At 43.2% G+C, this 15,550-nt stretch overlaps 1 protein-coding gene across 1 annotated transcript in view; it reads left to right on the top strand.

The window, feature by feature from the left end:
* The first annotated feature begins 347 nt into the window (after positions 1 to 347).
* Positions 348 to 15,550, top strand: part of rhobtb1 (Rho related BTB domain containing 1) — a 56,927-nt gene continuing 41,724 nt past the window's right edge. The window contains exon 1 of the mRNA XM_078413237.1: positions 348 to 766. The gene's annotated coding sequence lies outside the window, so the exon portion shown is untranslated. The remainder of the gene's footprint in view (positions 767 to 15,550) is intronic.

Genomic DNA, 15,550 nt, shown 5'->3' with positions numbered 1-15,550 from the left:
TTGAGGAGGATTTTGACGAGATTTTTTGAGGAGGAAGCCCAGAATGAAGGGGATGTCATCCGTCCTGGTGCACTGTAGAGGCACAAAAGGCATACATACCACTGTCAACACAGCCCACCGCAACAAGAACACACGCACACTTTTCATGAATGGCTCTGCATAGTGGATGGTGCGCGGGCGGCCGGGCGCCGACGTCACAGAGAACCGCGCGCCCGCCTCGCGCGCGTGGGGGGGGGGGGGGGGTGACGGGCGGAAGACGCGCGCACCGGGATGCGCGAGGGTGGGCGGTTGGGGGCGCTGGCTCTCCACACGCGCGCGCCCCTCCCCTCCCCCCTCCCCTCTACCCTCCCCCCTCCCCTCTACCCTCCCTCCGATAACAGATCCCCAGCTCCCGTCAATGCCCATCCGCCTCTCACTCGACGGTGGCTGAGGAAGAGAGAGAGAGAGGAGAGAGAAGAGAGAGAGAGAGAAGAGAGAAGAGAGAAGGGAGGAAGAAAGAAAGAAAGAAAGGAGGGAAGGAGGGAAGGAAGGAAGGAAGGAGGGAGAGGTGGTGCTTGTAATTGTAATAGTAATAATAATAATAACAATAATAAGCGGACCCCGGAAATCCAGAGAGCTTCGGGCGGAATGAGTCGAGCACGCTGACAAAAACCCGCCCCCCTCAACCTAGTTATCGTCCCGATACTGGGGACAAAGAGAGCGTGTCGCGGGCAGAGGTGGAGGTGGAGGCGGAGGCGGAGACGGCGAGGGAAGCTGCGGGAGCAAGGTAGGCGGCGGCGGGGGCGGCGGCGGGGAGGTGTAGGGGAGGGTGATGATGCCCGTTGCCAGAGATGCTCCTTGGAGAAGGAGGGGAGGGGGGGAGAAGGAGGGGAGGGGGAGGGGGGGAGAAGGAGGGGAGGGGGAGGGGGGGAGTAGGATGGGTGCAGCCTTGAATAAAGTTTGTGCCCATCACCAGAAAACTTGTAGCTGCTTCCATCGGGGAGGAGGGGGGAGGATGAGTGGGAGGAGGGGGGAGGATGAGTGGGAGGGGGGGAGAGGAGGGGAGGGGGGGGGGAGAGGAGGGGGTGGGGGGGACAACAACACTCTGTTGTCCGTAACTGTGGCAGCCGCACCCCGGGGCACTGGTTGGCATCCGTCCGTCCAGCAAGGTCTGAAGAAGGGTCTCGACCCGAAACGTCACCCTTTCTCCTGAGATGCTGCCTGACCAGCTGGGGTTGCTCCAGCTTTTTTTGCATCCGTCGTCCGTCCTGCAAAGTTGGGCTGCTGCAGCCTCGGGGATGGATGATGGGCGGCTGCATTTGGAGCGCCGCTTTCCTTGCTTCACCCTGCCTACATCGGTCTGTTCACTACCAGAGGATAGGTGCCATCGTCCAGTTTGAGTTGACTGACGTGTCCGTAATAAATCCCCTCAAGGTGGGGAGGGGGGGGGGTCATTTGGCCATCAGATAATATCTTTAAACTCTGCCGAAGGGTCCCGACCCGAAATGTCTCCTGCCCCATCCCGCCCCAGATCAGATGCTGCCTCGCCCGCTGCGTTCTTCCAGCCCTTTGTGTTTTGCTCTTTAAACTTGTCTTTTCATCCTCTGAGTTGTTGACAGGCTGGGAAAATGCCCCGTCGATGCACATCGTATACTTTTTAAAAAAGTTTTGCGTTGGAATACAAGCCTTTAAATGAACGTTAATTTAACATTTATTGCAGTGGTTAAACTTTCTCAAATCACCAATAAGTTATTGCTGCAATAGATCCGCAGAGTTAAATGCGTACATATCTATCAACCGCTAAATTCCCCAAAATACAGATTCAGGTACAAATACTCAAAACTAATTCAGTATTTACATTTAATGTGGTTTCCCTGTAATAGAACAGAAATTGTTTGAATGTTTGTATTTGAAACTGAAGGTGTTTTTGGGGTATTTGAAACTTCTGTTGCTATTTTAGTCGGACCATTCATCCATTGGTCTCTGGTTAATGTTCCAACTAAAGTTGAGAAAGAAATTGCAGGGGAGCACAGTGTCTACACCCGTTGCCCTGGAGCATGATATAAAGATGTAATTTTCACAAATGCTGCCTTCCCCACTGAGTTTCTCCAGCAGTTTTGCTTTCAGCTCTATTATTTTAAGGTTGTTATGTAACTTTTCTCCACTTGTGGTATCTACAAGAAACACAACTTTAAAAAAAAATCAAACTTGAAATGCAAACTTCATTACTGGCATCAGCCTGATGTTATTTAATTAATATTGGGGGTTGGTGGAAAATTGGCAAGCCAAACAATAAATTCATGAGAAACAAAACAAGAGATTGTTGTTGTTTTTTTGTGTGACACCTGTGCAATTTGTGGGTTATTGAGCAATGAATTTGTGGCCGTTGTGTACTATGCAATTCCCATTTGTTTTCTGCCAGCTATTTTTTTGTGAAGTTTTTTTGTGTCATTTTATTTAGGAGAGCTCCACCTTATTGTTTTTAATGTAGTAATGCATTCTAAAGTAATTTCTGGAGCATCATAAGGGGTGGGGTGAGGTATTAGGATAGATAACTAAAATTTTCTCAATCGCATTGTATTTTTGAAACATTGTTTAGTGAAAGAATGCCTGAAGAGAGGGACATATGGAAAAAAATCTTAAATGCTCAATTTGAAGGAGGGCAGATATTTATCATTATAGGCTGGAGGAGATGAGGAAGTTTGAGGTCATGGAGGATGATAATTTTTAAATTGAGGTGTTCCTCAACTAGGAGGCCATTGGAAATCATCAAACAGAAGTGATAGGCGTATGGAGCTGAATGAAATTTAGTGCAGCTTTTGTTATCATTACTGTAGTAACACAACCCAAATAGTTTTTGCAGAATGATATGAATAAAATTTGTTTGGGGATTTAGGGGTAAATAATCAAAAATTTGCTGAAATTATGTTTTTATGTTGTCTTGTATTGTGAAAGAGTTCCAGAAATTAAGGCCATACTAGACGAAGATGACCTGAATATTGTAAGGGAGGAAGGCTGCGTGGGCATTAGAGTTCAGAGACAACAAAAGCATGGATGAATGTTTCAGCAGCAGAGGCAGTTACATTCGGCTGTTACTTGTAAGTAGGCACTATTGGTGCTAAAGCAGATACTTGCCCTGAAGATCATGAGTTTGAAGACTACTTTGGATCGCAAATAGTCTGGATTGGCCTCTACCTCGTAAGTGAATTAGAGTTAATGGCAGAGATCAGCCTTTGTAGTCGGTAGATTTGTGGCAAACGGTGTTAGTGGGTTAGATTTGGATGACATCAGCATTGATGGAAGAACTGGCACTTTCTGGATAGTACCATATGGCAGCTAATGAATTTAGGTGATGAACAAAGATAGATCCTTGGGTTGCAATGGAGTTGCAGTGCAGAAACAGACAGGGAAGCCATTACAGCAGTCTCCATTGTTAACCCAGGGCATGGAGTAATATCAAATAACACTGCTAGTCACAAAAACATTTTGTGGATTTCAATGCTCTTGTCTTCTACCACTAAGAATGTCTGTAGCATTGACCAGTTTGCTGTCCACAGAATATTCAGCTTGGCCTTCAACTTGCCATTATCATCGACACTGGGATAAGTACATTCCAACAGATCTTCCTCGGGTTAGGTGACTATCAATTATCTGCATGTTACCATTAAAAGCCTTGTACGTAGTAAATCAAAATGACTTTTGAACATAGTTTAAGATTTTAAAGTACATTGACATGTCTTGACTGAGATGGAGCATTTTATAATATATTTTCTGTGACTGGCACCTAGTACTTTGTCCATAACATTTTGCATAGGTTTTATTCTATCTGTCAGTAAACTGGAATGTAAACTATGGTAAAGAAGAATATCAAAACTGAACTTAAAGTGGGTTTTTCAAGGGGTGTAATGCCACCTACTTAATTCCAGTTTCAATCCATGTTTGAAATTTAACCCACCACCAATACCCCGCTCCACTTTTTCATTCAACTCTTGCATTGCTTTAAAAAAAACATAAATATGTTTAATTCTACTGTAGTGACTTTATTTCATTCATTGTGCTAAAATAAATGATGTACATTTTGCAGTTGACATTGCACTGGGGATATAGGCCTATCCACCTTCTTGAGCAACAAACTAACTAGTGGGAAATGGTCATGATTGCTGGCAAGTACTGTGTTAATAACTTTGTATGGTGCAGGATCTCAAAAGTCAGTTAGTTACAAAATTCAGGCAGGCTTCATTTTGGTGCAAGAATGATGCTGGTGTCAGCCAATACATGGTCCTCTGGGACTTGAGCAGCAGAGCAGTGGTCACTAGCTTTTCCTTCAACATTGGCAGTGTTCTCGTGGTCTGACATTGATACAAGAACGAGCACTTTTTTTAGATAGCACCTTCTCGCAGCTTATAAGTGAGAGATTGGTAGTGAGCAAAGATGGATTCAAACCCTAATCCTGTAAGAAATAAAATCTGGGATTGGAGCTATGCAGAAGTGGCTGGTGGGAGGTGGATACCAATGGGAACTGGGGAGAGGAAAGGAAGGATTTGCAGTATGGAAGACATCTACAATGTTCTGTTACAAAATATCTGAGAAGGAGAAATACCTCATAACAAGCAAACATTTTGTGCCAATGTAACTCAAACATTTAAGTAGTTAATATAAATAGTGCTGATGCACATAGACATTCTTGCAACACATAGCTCCCCAATAGTAATTCATGACACCTGTGAATGGGGCAATGCGCTTGGATTTCCAAGGCTCTACCTATGGTCTCTGAGTTACGCAAAGGCAAACAAATACCTCTATGCGTACACTCATGGCGAGTTTTAATGTTAACAATATTATCCACGGTTTACAATGAGAGTTAAGTTGTGTGCTGACCATTTAATGTCACTCTTCCTTGAGTCAACTATCTGTGCCACTTTGAGGTGATTGTATACCTACCACTAAATCTTGGTCAAAGAAGTTCGAAGATCCTTTTAAACCCTGCATCTTTAAACATGTATAGAGGCCTGAAACTGTCGAATCTGTGTAGCTTAAATGTTCTCATGCCAAATATATTAATTGATAGTTGAGGGTCAATTGCTTGAAAATGGAGCGTTTGTAAATGCTGAGGCTTTCAGGGCATTCTACACGAGAGACTAAAGATTTACTTATCGTGCATGAAACTTTTAAGAATTTGAACCTTTAGATTGCTGTAAACTCTTGCTAATTATTGCCAGAGATTTTCACTAAGAGAACAAAAGATGGGTAAATTAAACTGAGATATGGATACACAGACCTAATTAAATAATGGAACAGCCTTGAGGTGCCAAGTAACCTATTTGGATTCCCAGGTTCCTGTAACAAGAGCATTAAGGAGAATAAAGAAATACATTGCCCTCCATAATGTTTGGGACAAAGACAAAGACCCATCATTTATTTATTTGCCTCTGTACTCCACAATTTGAGATTTGTAATAGAAAAAATCACATGTGGTTAAAGTGCACATTGTCAGATTTTATTAAAGGCCATTTTTATACATTTTGGTTTCACCATGTAGAAATTACAGAAGTGTTTATACATCGTCCCCCATTTCAGGGCACCATAATGTTTGGGACACATGGCTTTACAGGTCTTTGTAATTGCTCAGGTGTGTTTACTTGCCTCCTTAATGCAGGTATAAGAGAGTTCTCAGCACCTAGTCTTTCCTCCAGTCGTTCCATCACCTTTGGAAACTTTTATTGTTGTTTATCAACCTGAGGAACAAAGTTGTGCCAATGAAAGTCAAAGAAGCCATTATGAGACTGAGAAACAAGAATAAAACTGTTAGAGACATCAGCCAGACCTTAGGCTTACCAAAATCAACTGTTTAGAACATTAAGAAGAAAGAGAGCACTGGTGAGCTTACTAATCGCAAAAGGACTGGCAGGATATGGAAGACCTCCACAGCTGATGACATAATTCACTCGATAATAAAGAAAAATCCCCAAACACCTGTCCGACAGATCAGAAACACTCTTTAGGAGTCAGGTGTTGATTTGTCAATGACCACTGTCCGCAGAAGACTTAATGAACAGAAATACAGAGGCTACACTGCAAGATGCAAACTGCAAAAATAGGATGGCCAGGTTACAGTTTGCCAAGAAGTATTTAAAAGAGCAACCACAGTTCTGGAAAAAGATCTTGTGGACAGATGATGGCAAGAGCAAAGTATGGAGAAGAGAAGGAACTGCCCAAAATCCAAAGCATACCACCTAATCTGTGAAACACAGTGGTGGGGGTGTTATGGCCTGGGCATGCATGGCTGCTGAAGGTACTGGCTCACTTATCTTCATTGATGATACAACTGCTGATGGTGGTAGCATAATGAATTCTGAAGTGTATAGACACATCCTATCTGCTCAAGCTCAAACAAATGCCTCAAAACTCATTGGCCGGCGGTTCATTCTACAGCAGGGGCCTCCAAACCTTTCAGCATGAGGGCCACATTACATATTTGGCACATTTTTGCGGGCCGTAGGAAAAAATAAAGAAATGTCAGTTTTATAAATTTAATGAACTTAAAAAAGAACTTAAGTAAAAGAAATTCAAGCCATCTGGAGTACATGGCAGCTTCCGGCATACACTAGTAACACGTGCAACACGTACGTTCTTACCTTGGGAAAAAACCTGCCAAAATGGTCAATTTTTGTGCTGTAAAAAATGGGGAAGCTGGAGGATCCGGCAGAGGAAGAGGAACCGGAAGAAGGGCTGCAAAGCCCGCGGACACAAGAAGCAGCCCGCGGGAGAAGGGGAAATGCGGCTGGGAAGGGAGGCAGAAGAGCAAGGCCGAGAAGCAGAGGGCTGCCGACTGGGAGGAAAAGAGGAGGAGGAAGAAAGGACGGGGTTGAGCGAGCTGGGAGAGGAGCAGCAGGAAAAACCCGAGCCAAGAGGCCTGGAGGGTCTGCAGGGGCCGAAGCAGCAAGCGCTGGAGGTTGGTGACCCGCGAAGGGCGTGCTCGATGGCCTTGGAAGAGTAGGAGCACGGCTCTGCTCGGCAGCCCAGCCTCAAGGTGTTGAGCGCTGGCCAAGTGGAAACGGAGCTCAGCTGATGGAGATGGCGAGCGGGGAGAAGGGTTGGAGGGCCGGCAGGAGCGGCGAGGGGCTAAAGAGCCACAGGAAGCGAGGCGCGGAACAGGGGCACTGAGCCTGGAGGAGTGCAGGACCTGGGAGAGGTGTCGGGACACTCGGAGCGCCGGGAGGGAGCTGGAGACGCGCTGATGGGAGAAGGCGGGGGAAGCGAGCTGCAGCATGGAACATGTTAAAATCTCTTGGCGGGCCAGATGTGACCCGCGGGCCATAGTTTGGAGACCCCTGTTCTACAGCAAAACAATGATCCCAAACATACTGCTAAAGGAACAAAGGAGTTTTTCAAAGCTAAAAAATGGTCAATTCTTGAGTGGCAGTATGTAAGTCAAAGAAATGACCTTTAGGGGTATGGTCCTGGGGCCTTTTGGAGATTTCTGATGTGGAGATTGAAAGAAAGATAATTACTGGGGTTTTGGATAGGTAAGACTGGGACAATCTTGCTGAATTGCATCATAGAGATGCTGGAGGATAGCATAGTTAGCTATTTCACGAGGTGCAGAAAAACAGAAAATGCAAAATAGTCAAAGTCACAAAGGATATTTTGTGACATTTTACTGAAGGACATTTAAAACTTTTGGTAGTGTGAAAACTTGATTGATTACAGCAGTTCAAATATGGTGTGGAAAAATTGGGCTTAAATTTGAAAAGTGACAAGACAGAAAAGAGGCTGAAGATAAGTTGGTAGTTGCAATGACAGCACAGTGGCATAGCTGGGTTTTGGGTGCTGTCACATTTGAAGTTTGTATGATTTCTTTGTGACCACGTGGATTTTGTCTGGCTCTTCTGGTTTCCTCCAAGTTCCGAAGACGAGCTGGTTTGCAGGTTAATTGGCCATCTGTAAATTGCCCTTAGTGTGTCGGAAATGGATGAGAAAGTGGGATAACAAAGAATTATTGTCAGTGGGTGATGGATGGTCAGCATGGACTCGGTGGGCTGAAGAGCCTGTTTCCATGCTGTATCTCTAAACTAAACTTTGATGTCTTAGAAGGGAAATATTTACTGGGAAGGTAGGCTCATTCACCTTGTCACCTAGGACATAATTTTTTTTATGGGAGCAGGAAATAGGCTTTTTGGATAAGACATGACCACTGAAATTACATGGAAGGGATGGGTGCGAACCAGAGGAGAAACAGTGTCAAATCTCTGGCACTCTCAGAGGTAGTTTACCTGGTGAGCACATGTTAGATGGGAGGAAGTTGAGCAAATGGTCTCCATTTTACTACTGGGACTGAAACCTGTTTGGCATATTCCAACATCAAACAGTGAAAATGTTGTATTTTCCTCCATGCATACCTGGGACTGTTGGTTTACCATGGTTCCAACGATTTGTTTTGGAGCCTTATTAGTTATTGTATGTCTCTGCAGCCAGCAAATCGATTTGCCTAATCTGATCCTTCACATATATTTGTATCTTTCCATTTATTATGTGATCCCTTGCCTTATTGTACCGCCCTATTTGCAGTACCTCAAGTTTCCCACGCTGAGTACTACTTGTTGCTCTCTGGCTTACTAACCAGAATAATTGTATCTTGTCATGACCCGAAGTTTGCCTTCACACTGAACTTGAGAATGAGAAAGGAATGCAAGAGGCATTGGATAATAGTCCCATAAAGTGCATTTCTTCCTTACCAGATACTTTAAAGCGGCATATAAAGTACATTTCTTAAGTCCATTGTTCCATGCTTTAAATTATTCCTTTCTTTGTAATGGTAATTGCTGTGGTATTTCTGTTGCAGCTAAATGGCTTCTAATTGCAGTTTATAGTTGACTGTGACAATGAATATTTTAGTCATTTCATTGGATGGCTTCTTGTCAGAAGACAAAATATACATTTCTTTTTAGTCCTGGAATGCATTTGCACTATATATAAAATCTGTCCAAAGCAATTTTAATTTTTGTATGCAGGACAACTGTTGCATTTGGACTTGAGCCAAATCTGACAATGGTATGAAACTATTTGAGACTAACTGAGGGTCGACTTTTGCTTTATTGTGCTTTATTGTCAATTTAAGCATTAACAACGGATTTATATTGTACGTTTAACATCCGCATAAAACCATAAAAGTTGTAGTATGAATGTACCCTAAAATACCTCCTCGCATGCCAAGTTATTTCTATTCTTAGAAAACCATAGCCTGGAAATTAGCAAGTGATAATGCACAAGATTCCTTTCACTGGTATTTTAACAAAAGTCTGGACTGATTTACCTGAAATAAATACACGTTCTCTCTTTCAAATGGTATTAATAAAGTCTGAAATTAAAAACTTGTACGTTTATATTTTGTGTAAAGGAAAGATTTTTTAATATTTAGAAATAACATTTTGATCACTGAATTTAGTCTGAATAATGTAATTTATGACCTCTGGTATTTTTGTATGTTATAAATCTGTAACAATATCCCCATCCATAGTATATGCTTTGTGTAACATGATCACATTAAACCAGAGAGTAGTTTTCAAAGATGACCTGTCAATTATTAACAATGCAAGTTATGCTGATATTGCGCTGCATGAACCAGACAGAGATACCTTTCAACATATTAAATAATCCAGAAGCTGCTTGGTAAGTATATTTGCATAGAGGTCAATTTTATATGATCAAACATGTTTAAATTGGTCATGTACTTTGCCTCAGCCTGTCAAATGGCTACACGGTGCACTAACTAATCCTAACGTAGTTCAATTACACATATCACACAATACAAGATTGATATGTCAATATTCTAAGAAAGTAATTATTTATCATCGTGGAAATATAATGGGATATGAGAATATATTGCCTTATTGAAATATATTATTGTGCCAGACTTTATTAGAAGGTAAAGATGCTGAAATATTTTGTAGTATTAACACGAAAGCATTATTTGCGCTTTCAGCTATCTCATTATCAAGCAATATTTACAGAACCCAGTAAACACTGGATATTTTAAAATTTTAATATATTGAAGAATTTTAGTGTAAAATTTCATGAGATGCTGCCATTACTTTTTTTTGAAGTGGTAAAGTTTGCAAAGTGAATCAGACATTAAAAACCTAATTCACTTGTCTTTTTTAAATTGATCAAATCCCCCTCCATGAATTATGACACATCCACTGAACAAGATTTTCCTATGACCTTGAAACAGAAAATTAAAAAGGGAATGTGTGTCATCAGAATCATTGGAATTAATACCCAAAGTGATAATTCCCAGTGAAACACACAATGAAGTTATTTTCAATTAACTTGCAAATCATGCATTCTGGGAATGAACTTGCAGAATTATTTTTGCACAATTGGTATTTGCAAAGCATCATCCTTGCAGATCTGCAAAAAAGACAATGGCTTAGAGATTGTGGTGCACAGAAATGGTTGTGCTTGATTGGTGGTTGCAGTGGGCTGCAAACTTCAGTTGCCAATTTTTGGTTGCAAAATGTGCCATGTGATAGTTGATATGATTTGGACAGAGGTAGGCAAGCCCAATGTTGGGCCTATTAATGCCCAGTGTGGAGTGGAGGGTGGGTGGGATAGAAGGATTGGGTGTGTATTGTGATAATTGGTAAAAACGTATCAAGCATGTGCTGTGGGCAGTAGATTGGTAGGGGCAGGGGAAAAGAAGAATCAGGAATACACTGTAATGTTTGGGGAAATTATGCTTGGCCTGTGTTGTGATTGGGTGAGGGAGGAAGGGTGGGTATGAAGGCTTAGAAAATGCTTGGATCAGGGTTAAGCCTGGGAGGGGAATCTACCTGTTCCAGGAGCCTCGAATGCTATGGAAGGGGCATTGGAATATGGATTGAAGACAAGGAATGGAATGAGTCTCAAATTGAGGCCAAGCATTAATGCTGAAGATGAGATGCAATTTAAATGTGAAGTCCTCATCAACTGAGAGGATAAGATTAAGATCGGGGATGGCGAAGAGTAGCAGCTAGCGTTGGTGCAATGTGTGAAGAACCTGATAGATATGGGGAACGATGGGACTTAACCTAACCATTTCAGAGTTCAATATTGCATTGGAAAGATCACATTTTCCGTGGAATGACCAATGTGGTTGAAGTTCCCGTATACTGTTTCATGAGATGGTATCATTGACAGGGCTCCCTGAAGTGGCAATCTGCTACAGGAAGTGCCGGTTTGAATTTGTGGAATGACATAAGATGACTGGATAATGGTCATTGTGTTTCATCCATTGGGTGTGGGACGGGGTGATATTCAGGATTAATCACAAAACTATAAGAAAAGTGTGTTATATCAGAGAGATTCATCTATGTAATTTCACATGGAGTAATAAATGTATTTGTTATTTTAATATATCCCATTGTTATTTTTCCTGCTCAATTAATGTTAATGGCTTACTCTTCTGCGGGAACTACGATCACTCCCTTTTTGTTGAGTAACCAAGGTAATGATCTACAGAAAAACAAAGTGCTGGAGGAAGTCATCTGGCCAGGCACCATCTGCGGAGGGAATGAATAGACTATGTTTTGGATAACAATTCTACAGTTAGGGGCATTGCAGCCAAACTTAATCCTGTCCTTTCACTAGAGATTTCCACCAGTCACTGTGAAAGTAACTAGACATAGATAATAATGCATACTAACCCCCAACCACCCTCTGTGTTTGGTTGATTCAGCAGTGTGCAGAGATTACAGCTGGAAGAATGCCACAATTTGGAGTGTGTTTATCTGCTGAGCTGCTGACTTGTAGTAACATCATCATTGCCAGCTAAGCTTTTCCAAACTATGAGTAGACAACCATAGTTAAACAGGATATTTTGAAAATTGATTGAAGACTTATGATTTGGGCATTAGAATGCTTGTAGTGGAATTTGAGTGGAGAAATGTAAATTACCTCTATTCTCTGTTTCAAAATAGAATTATTATCTTGAACCAAACTTGGTAGTACGGTGGTAGGAAATCAAGAATTGTAGTTAATTTCTTAAGGAATAAAAATGTGCCAGTTTTTAGTTGGGAACGGAAGGATGTTATGATTAGTTCTGATATTACACACTAACTTATGGCATACCTTCTATATTAATGGAAATCCATTTATGCTATCTTGTTTACACTAGTTGTTCAGAAAAATGTATTGTTAGTTCCTTGGAGATTGCATATAACTGATGACAAACCTGGAATCTAACTGACAACAAAGTTGACTAAGTGGTTTCCCTCTCATGTGATGCAGAACGTTTCAGGTTTAAGCTCTTAGTACTGAATCAGATGCTTTCATTTGGATGGTATATTAAATATTGGCTGCTTGCTAAAAAAGAGCAGAGGAATCCTTTGGCATTCTGCTTAATATTTGCCCCCAACATTAATTCAGATTATTATCTGGTCAATATTACTTTTGGTATTTTTTGTGATGGTCGTGTGTGGAAGTGGGCTGATGCATCTATCTGCAGTACAAAGGACTGTACTTAAAAGGTACTTAATCTAGCTGTGAAGCACTTCGGGACGAACCGAAGATGTGTATAAATGTAGGGTCTTTTGTTTTTATGCTGTAAGTTATTGGAAACTATAATTAAAGATAGAGTGAGCACTTAAGAAAAATTTGAGCTGATTAGAAAGGGCCAACATGGATTTGTAAAGGGAAGGTCATGTCTAATGAACTTAATTGAATTTTTTTTTGAGAAAGTAACTACAATAATATGGCCATGTCTATTGATGCTGTCTGAAGAGACACGAAACATCACCCATTCCTTCTTTCCAGCGATGCTGCCTGTCCCGCTGAGTTACTCCAGCTTTTTGTGTCTATTGATGTAATTTCTAAATAGAGCATAAGAAGTGGAACCTGTTCTTCCATTCAGCAGGATCATGTCTGATCTTGTGTCTCTTCTACTTACATGCCTGTTCACATTTTCATTGATTTTTTTTTTAGTGTGCTTTGAATGTAAGAGTGGTTCATGGATAGAAAATAGACAAACAAAATGGGTATGTCTATTAATTGGAAGATTGCCAACATGGTGCTGTTGTAAGGGGGGGGGGGAGAGGATTAACTGAGAAATTATTAATCAGTGGTAAACAAATTCCAAAGGCCAGATTAAAACAAAATCATTCAGAAAAAAGAAAATGAATCCAGTTTTGCAACAATACAATACAATACAATACAATATATATTTATTGTCATTGTACCCAGGGGTACAATGAGATTGGGAATGCGCCTCCCATACGATGCAATAATTTAGGTAATTTAGACAGCAGCAACCCAACGAAACGAACAGTTGTAACAGTTTTGGACAGGGTAAAGTGCAAGTTGATCTATGCGTTGTGGCCATCCGGCTCAGCAGGACCGGTTCATAGCAGCTATGGCCCTGGGGATGAAGCTGTTCCTGAGTCTGGAGGTGCGGGCATAGAAGGCCTTGTATCGTCTGCCCGATGGAAGGAGTTCGAACAGACTGTTGCAGGGGTGTGAAGAGTCTTTGTGGATGCTGGTGGCTTTTCTGAGGCATCGTGTGTTGTAGATGCCCTCCAAGTCTGGTAGCTGTTCCGATGGCCCTCTGAGCTCTATGGACTACCCGCTGTAGAGCTTTCCTTTCTGCCTCCGTGCAGCTGAGGTACCACACAGGGATTCCATGCGTTAGGATGCTCTCTATGGTGCAGCGGTAGAAGGTCGTCAGCAGCTGTTGGGGTAGACCAGACTTTTTCAGTGTTCTTAAGTAGAACAGTCTTTGTTGTGCCTTCTTGACCAGCGCAGCAGTGTTATTGGACCATGTTAGGTCCTCCGAAATGTGAGTGCCCAGAAACTTGAAGCTGGACACTCTCTCCACACTGACCCCGTTGATAGAGATCGGGGCATATTCCCCGTTATGTGACCTACGGAAGTTGATGATCAGCTCCTTGGTCTTGGTGGTATTTAGGGACAGGTTGTTATCCGAGCACCAGTCCGCCAGGTTCTGCACCTCCGCTCTATAGTTTGTTTCATCCCCGTTGGTGATCAGCCCGATCACCGTTGTGTCATCTGCAAACTTGACAATGGTGTTGGTGTCGAATGCAGGAACACAGTCGTGTGTGAAGAGGGAGTAGAGCATGGGGCTCAGAACACAGCCCTGTGGTGTGCCGGTACTCAGGGTGATAGTGGAGGACAGGTGCGGGCCCATTCTCACTGCCTGCGGTCGTTCCAGCAGGAAGTCCAGGATCCAGTCACATAATGACGAGCTAAGGCCTAGCTGGTGGAGTTTGGTGATGAGCTTGGTGGGGATGACCGTGTTGAAGGCGGAGCTATAGTCTATGAATAGCATCCTCACGTACGTGCCCTGTCTCTCTAGGTGAGTCAGGACAGTGTGAAGAGCCAGAGAGATGGCGTCCTCTGTAGATCTATTTGCCCTGTATGCAAATTGATGTGGGTCCAGTGAGTAAGGGATGCTGGATTTGATGTGTGAGAGGACCAGCCTCTCAAAGCACTTCATGACTATCGGCGTTAGGGCAACCGGGCGGTAGTCGTTCAGGTTGGAGATCTTTGCTTTTTTCGGCACCGGAACTATGATAGCCGACTTCAGGCACTTGGGGACCGTAGCCAGAGATAATGACAGGTTAAAGATCCTGGTGAATACCTCAGCCAGCTGTTCAGCACAGTCCTTCAGTACCCTTCCTTGAACACCATCCGGTCCTGCAGCCTTGCATGGGTTGACCCTTTGCAGAGCGCGTTGTACCTCCTGTGTGCTCAGTTGCAAGACCTGTCCCACCGCCTCGGCTGGGGTTCTTTCACTCAAGGTGGTTTTGCCAGTTTCAAAGCGGGCAAAGAAGGTGTTAAGCTCGTTGGTCAATGCCATATCGCTGTGGGGGCAGGCAGGGCTGCTCTTGTAGCCAGTGATGTCCCTGACACCCTGCCACATGCTTCTGGTGTCCGTGGTGTTGAAGTGGTCTTCCACCCGTTGCCTATGGGTGTCTTTGGCCCTTTTAATACCTTTGCTTAGGTGTGATCTGGCAACACTGTATGCTGAAGTGTCACCAGATTTAAAGGCATTGTTGCGTGCCCTCAGCAGGTTCTGTACCTCCTTGTTCATCCAGGGTTTCCGGTTTGGGAACATCTTTATCACCTTGTCCTCCGTGACATTCTCCACACAGCAGTTGATGTAGGAGAGCACAGTGGATGCGTATTCCTCCAAGTCTACCTCTATCTCTGAACCGTAGGTGGCCTGTTGTGCAAACAGGTCCCAGTCGGTGCGATCAAAGCAGTCCTGGAGTTGTAGGGTGGCATCCTCGGGCCATATTTTGACCGTCTTTATTGTGGGTTTGGTCTTGCGGATGAGGGGTTTGTATGCGGGCAGTAGAAACAGTGAGAGGTGATTGGATTGTCCCAGGGGTGGGCAGGGGAGAGCTCTGTAGGCGTCCTTTACATTGGTGTACACCTTGTCCAGTGTGTTTGAGCCCCTGGTAGGGCACTGCACATGCTGATGGAATTTGTGGAGCGAGGCTCGTAGGTCGACCTGATTGAAGTCCCCTGCAACAATGAAGGCACCGTTGGGGTGGGCATCCTGCTGCTTACTGAT

Source organism: Rhinoraja longicauda, chromosome 16, assembly GCF_053455715.1.
Source record: "Rhinoraja longicauda isolate Sanriku21f chromosome 16, sRhiLon1.1, whole genome shotgun sequence".
Classification (NCBI taxonomy): domain Eukaryota; kingdom Metazoa; phylum Chordata; class Chondrichthyes; order Rajiformes; family Arhynchobatidae; genus Rhinoraja; species Rhinoraja longicauda.
Note: the sequence above shows the minus strand (reverse complement) of the source record. Positions and strands in the feature narration are given on the sequence as shown.